The 6,827-nt window shown below is 30.9% G+C and overlaps 1 long non-coding RNA gene across 1 annotated transcript; it reads left to right on the top strand.

Annotated features, from left to right (window-relative positions):
* The first annotated feature begins 3,336 nt into the window (after window positions 1–3,336).
* Window positions 3,337–4,960, top strand: LOC111707879 (uncharacterized). Its single transcript, XR_002766546.1, has 4 exons — window positions 3,337–3,424; window positions 3,490–3,582; window positions 4,297–4,362; window positions 4,809–4,960. It is a non-coding gene; the product is annotated as an uncharacterized LOC111707879 (long non-coding RNA).
* The last annotated feature ends 1,867 nt before the right edge of the window (window positions 4,961–6,827 follow it).

Here is a 6,827-nt window from a genome sequence, read left to right as displayed (position 1 = left end):
GGACTGGAGAGGGGAAGGTTTGATATCTTTATATGAAAAACATGACAAGCTGGGACTGGAGAGGGGAAGGTTTGATATCTTTATATGAAAAACATGANCATAGAGAATAGAATATATAGAGAGGAATTTACTAGAAAAAAGTGTAAAACGGCCATTTTGTTGTACTGTTTCCATACTGCAGGTGTACTTCACATATTTATGCTATATAACCTGTTGGGCCCTGGAATATCATTTTATAGAAAATCTAAAATTATTTGACCAATTATCATTTCATATAGACTCTATGCCTTTCACTTTACAAACGAAGATTTTCCGTTATAACTATAAATCAAATGATGTTTTTATTCACCTAATTCATTATAAAGTTTATTTAACAGTTTAAAAAATTCAAAATTGAAATGGATTGTCTAGGGAACATACTGTATTAATGTACTCTACTGAATATAATTTGTAAACATTTACATGATTTGTACACTTTGAACTCCCTTTCAGGCTTAAAAGGACTGAGAAAATTCATACCGAGAGAATCTTTTAATTCCTCTCTATATATTCTATTCTCTATGTGTTTAAAGTACCGTTGTAAATCGGACATTGCTATCTTTGCAGGGAGGGTAACTTGAAATCACGCGTACAGTCCCTTTATTCAAAATTTATTCAGGGATCCTCTGCCTTCCACACGGAGCCTATCAAACTGTTGGAGCACCGTTTCCTAAAGGGGCTCCTGCTTATCCTAAAGGGGCCTACTGGTACCAGCTGGGGGATACAAATATACCAAACCAAACCAAGGAATATCCGACAGAATTACATTCTCTTCGTCTGCTAGACAGGTTTTCTCTCTTCCTTTAAGGGATTTTTGATAGTCCACAGTCGCAGGCGATTATATCAGTACAATGAAGACGAATTTGGATATAAATTTTAATTTATATCAAGCTGCTAAGAGAAGCTGCCAATTAAAAAAGCTTCTCTTTGACTACTTGCAAACTTGTACCTCGAAAAAAGCGTGTTAATAATCAAAACTTAGACAAAACAATCGTCTTTATTGTGTTGATAAAATCGCCTACCAAGCTGTGTAAACACGCAACGTTTGCTATTAGAACACAGCTTAACCCTGAACAAAATTTGGAAAAATATTGAGTACTCTCTATCAATCTAAACCTAAATTCTTTACAAATGTTTTTTTTATTGTCAATAATTTTGATTACAAAAATAGTACAACCTTTAGATATTATTAGAATAATTTATTCTTCACTGCTCAGAACCTCGTAAAAATACTCATATTAAGTATATTCAATTTATTGTATTGTATATTGCAAAGTGGTAGGCGAATATATTAATAAAATGAAGACGACTTTTGATTTCAATTTTAATTTATATCCAAGCTGGATATTGGATACACATAAACATAGAAGTCAATAGAAGTTGCCAATTAAAAAGCTTCTCTTTTATTACTTGTAAACTTGTAATTCGAAAAAAAGCTTGTTAACAATCAACCTTAAATGAAAAAGTTGTCTTTATTGTATTGATATGATCGCTGTATATTTTGTTCTTAACGGTAAAGGTTTTTCTGAGCCATGTAAAACGATTTATTTTTATTTTTAGTGACCAGGCCGGGGGACTCAAATTTTGTTTACGTGGATAATATATATTTTAGAGATTTATGTAATTTGTTTTGTTTTTTGCTATACATTATGCAATCTTTAAATAAAGTAATTGAGTCTTTGCCACAAACTCTGCTTTTTAAAATCTTTGCACAACAATGTTTTAGACCTTAGATTGTTCAAACTATTATTTATATAAGATTAAATAATTTAAGTTTGAAATCAAGTTTTACGCCATCAGTTTGCAAAGATTTAGACATGAGAGCCGTTATTTCAAGTTTATCATATTTCACTTAAATTCTGTGTACTTCAAGCTAATAAAATAATAAATAAATAAATAAATAATTNTCTCGTACATTAATTAACATAACTCAATACGTATTTAGTTCTAAAATGTATGATTAATTTATAAAAAATATATTTAATGTGTGCTTCTCGTACATTAATTAACATAACTCAATACGTATTTAGTTCTAAAATGTATGATTAATTTATAAAAAATATATTTAATGTGTGCTTCTCGTACATTAATTAACATAACTCAATACGTATTTAGTTCTAAAATGTATGATTAATTTATAAAAAATATATTTAATGTGTGCTTCTCGTACATTAATTAACATAACTCAATACGTATTTAGTTCTAAAATGTATGATTAATTTATAAAAAATATATTTAATGTGTGCTTCTCGTACATTAATTAACATAACTCAATACGTATTTAGTTCTAAAATGTATGATTAATTTATAAAAAATATATTTAATGTGTGCTTCTCGTACATTAATTAACATAACTCAATACGTATTTAGTTCTAAAATGTATGATTAATTTATAAAAAATATATTTAATGTGTGCTTCTCGTACATTAATTAACATAACTCAATACGTATTTAGTTCTAAAATGTATGATTAATTTATAAAAAATATATTTAATGTGTGCTTCTCGTACATTAATTAACATAACTCAATACGTATTTAGTTCTAAAATGTATGATTAATTTATAAAAAATATATTTAATGTGTGCTTCTCATACATTAATTAAACATCAGTGTCAAAACATCGGTTTTGATGTGTAACATTGTGTTGAAATGGTTAACTGAAAATAATACTCAAAATAGACTGGAGGGGGCATATTACCCCCCCCCCCTCTATTTTCTTATTGTGATGCAAATCTATAACATTTGATACGATTTTAGAAAGCCCTACTTCAATAATTTAAAAAAAATCAAATTTGCAAACATACAACTATCTAGTTATTTAGCAAAAATGCGCAAATTGCGACAAAATCCGCATAAACGTTTGCAACATCTTCAAAACCTTAATGTGTATTTAATAAAACCTGAAAATGTACAAATTCCCTGTTAAGGCGTCTAGACAAAAATCTTTGCAAAAATTGTGCACTCTGCTTTCTTTTGCTATATAGACTTTCCCAAGAATTATAAATTGTTGAAATCTAATAACTAGAAGTATGTTCAAGTAGAGATTTAGTATGGTAAGGTAAAATAAGGCATTTAGGCAGTTTGCCTCAGGACTCAGGCAGTAGGTATAAAAACCCAGCTTTTTGGCTTTAAGTGAGGGACAAGTGTTAGTTAAAGTTGTTAGAAAATTTAAACTTCCTAGTTAAAATACTTTAGGGGGGTGGGTGGCTCATATTGACCCCGCTCCCTCTGTCAGAATAGGGTTAAAACACCAGAGGAGATAAACTCTCACACCGGACCGACCTTATGCCATGGTCAGCAAGCAGATTATTTCTAAATCTAATTTTTTTTTAGAGCCATAGAAGAAATTCAAGAAACCCCGGCCCACCTGCTGATGTCTCTTGTGTAAGATAATTTTCTTAAAATTAAATTTTTCTCTACATATTAATACTAATTGTTTGATTAACCAGCCAATGGTATGGTTGCGAGACTAAGAACGGACTTCGAGCACTGGAGAGTGTAATTAGAAGCAAGAATCTAAAGGATCATGAACAACATCCAAGGTATTGATCCAGGGCAGAATCGCGAGAATTTGCGTGGAATTGCGCGGAAGTAATGCGCTCTCAATTGCACGCAAGTAAAATCCACTTGCGTTGGAAACCCCAGGTGTACCCCTGAAAAAGGTGATAAGGTGTTTTGGAACCAGTCTATAGTTATAGTTGTTAAACCAATTATATCCAGTAAAAACCAGAAATATCCTGTATAAACCAGAAATATCCTGTATAAACCAGAAATATCCTGTATAAACCAGAAATATCCGTATAAACCAGAAATATCCTGTATAAACAAGAAATATCCTGTATAAACCAAAAATATCCTGTATAAACCAAAAATATCCTGTATAAACAAGAAATATTCTGCATTTAAATCAGAATTATCCTGTATAAACTAGAAATATCCTGCATTAAAATCAGAAATATCCTGCGTAAACCAGAAATGTCATGTAAAAACCAGATATATCTTATATAAACCAGTTATATCCTGTATGAACCAGAAATATCTTGCATTTAAATCAGAAAAATCCTGTATAAACTATAAATAACCTGTGTAAACCAGTTATATCCTGTATAAACCAGAAATATCCTGTATGCACATCCTGTATAAACCAGTTATATCCTTTAGAAACCAGAAATATCCTGTATAAACCAGTTATATCCTGTATAAACCAATTGTATAAACCAGAAATATCCTGTATAAACCAGATATATCCTGAATAGTTGGATACCAGATGAAGAGGAGGAGGAGGAGGATGAGGAGCTAAGAAAAGATCTGGCTTTTCACAGGTTAATACTCCCCCCCCTAATTTGTGAGCTACCACAATCGCTAGTGTCCATAGTTTTAATTTTGCTGATGTCATTTTGCCAAAAGTATTTTTTCTAGAAGCATTTTTGCTCGTGTTCAATGTCCTTTTTCATAGAACCATTCATGCTCTTGCTGACGTTCTTCTTAACACAACGTTATTTTTCATTTTAATATTTTACTCATTTGTCGGAAACCTTTTCTAAATAGTAAATATTGAATTATTAGGCTTTCAGGGTCCTTCCCACCCAGCTTATATTTTTAAAAAGTTTAATTTTGTCTCTTCGTACAATAGCAAACAATAAAGAAAATTTTCGCGAATTTATTATTTTTTTTGTGTGGATTTTCTAAATTTTACAAAAATTGTATCTTTTAAAATACTGAGCACGTACATTTTTTTGTTTATTAGTTGTAATTTACAATTTTTTAGGTTGATTTAACTTGGATAAAATAGAAGATGGAGAGAAATGAACTAATACTCAATACCCTACCCTGGCTGCATTATAAACATAATATACTGTTTTGTAATAAAATATTTATCATTTATTTATTCTGGGAGATTTAATAAATGATCATACTGAATCACAACCTATCATTTAATTTTTTTTAAATCAACATTTGTAGTGAAACCCCTTTTGATAGATATATTATGGCGTTATCCGTTTTATTTTAAATGAATTAAAAACCTTGAGTTATATACTTTAAAAACACTTACCGGGAAAAATACAGAAAATAGTTCGGATATTAATGGAAAAATAGCATTCGTGAATTAAGGAACCAGCTTCCGATATTTTATGTAAGCATTGCATGGAAGTAAAGAATAAGATTTTCTCAAATCTCGGAACTTGATTCCGTTTCTGTGGTTCAGATCGTATTCTGTTCTGATTCCGTTTCTGTGGTTCAGATTGTATTCTGTTCTGATTCCGTTTCTGTGGTTCAGATTGTATTCTGTTCTGATTCCGTTTCTATGGTTCAGATTGTATTCTGTTCTGATTCCGTTTCTTTGGTTCAGATTGTATTCTGTTCTGATTCCGTTTCTGTGGTTCAGATTGTATTCTGTTCTGATTCCGTTTCTGTGGTTCAGATTGTATTCTGTTCTGATTCCGTTTCTATGGTTCAGATTGTATTCTGTTCTGATTCCGTTTCTTTGGTTCAGATTGTATTCTGTTCTGATTCCGTTTCTGTGGTTCAGATTGTATTCTGTTCTAATTCCGTTTCTGTGGTTCAGATTGTATTCTGTTCTGATTCCGTTTCTGTGGTTCAGATTGTATTCTGTTCTGATTCCGTTTCTATGGTTCGTATTGTATTCTGTTGTGATTCTGTTTCTGTTGTTCAGATTGTATTCTGTTCTGATTCAGTTTTTGTGGTTCAGATTGTATTCTGGTCTGATTTCGTTTCTGTGCTTCAGATTGTATTCTGTTCTGATTCCGTTTCTATGGTTCAGATTGTATTTTGTTCTGATTCCGTTTCTGTGGTTCAGATTGTATTCTGTTCTGATTCCGTTTCTGTGGTTCAGATTGTTTTCTGTTCTCATAGTTACTGAATTAGGTTCCGTCAATCTATATATAAATTTGGCTTGTCTGGGTGTTTGTTTGTTTGTTTGTATCCAATAAACGTCAAAACGGCTGAACCGATCGGGCCCAAATTTTTTGTGGGACATCACGTGACCACAGGGAAGGTTTATGAATGATAATAATTTAAAAAAAATGTGTTTTAAAGGTTATAATTTTGTAAAAAAAAATTCAATTCTTAAAAATCCACGAATTTTTTTTTAAAAATCCGCAAATTTTTTTTCTTCTTTGTTATAAAATGTAAACAAAAAAACATGTTCACAATTTAAATAGAAGATGGGCGCGAAGCGCCCTAAAAGCCTAGAAAGAAGGGCGCGAAGCCCTTGAATTTCTAGTAGAATTATATTTCTTTAATGTAGAACCTAAATACGAGAAACATGAGTATTTATAGAATAATTATAAAATAGTTTTTTGTGCAATAATTTTAAAAGGTTCGAAACATAAAAATTAACTATTGAAATTTCTAAACATATTAAATAAGTTTAGTAAAATTGAATAAAACTATATATGTCAATGACAATGTCAATTTCCAATGTCCAATAAAAGGTTAGATGCATCCAATGAAAAGTTCTTAAAATTTAAATTTATTATCAACCTTGCTAAACGGTTTTTACCGGGATTTTCTTTTTCAAGTTTGTTTTCAAAATGAAAGTATTTTTCCTCTTGGATCTCAAGTTTCTTGTTCAGGGCTACAAAAAAAAATAAAAAGATGGTTCCAATGTCCAATTAATTTCTGTCACGATAAATAAGTTTCAACGCACTCCTGTATGCCGAGTCCATTGGCGCCTGTTCCAATCAGGGTTCAGTCATGGTGCTTGTTGTCTATTCTAAACCAATAGAAATTGTAAGGCGGTAACATCTATCTTTATATCTATCTC

The sequence above is a fragment of the Eurytemora carolleeae genome, unplaced genomic scaffold (assembly GCF_000591075.1).
Source record: "Eurytemora carolleeae unplaced genomic scaffold, Eaff_2.0 scaffold493, whole genome shotgun sequence".
Lineage (NCBI taxonomy): Eukaryota > Metazoa > Arthropoda > Copepoda > Calanoida > Temoridae > Eurytemora > Eurytemora carolleeae.
Note: the sequence above shows the minus strand (reverse complement) of the source record. Positions and strands in the feature narration are given on the sequence as shown.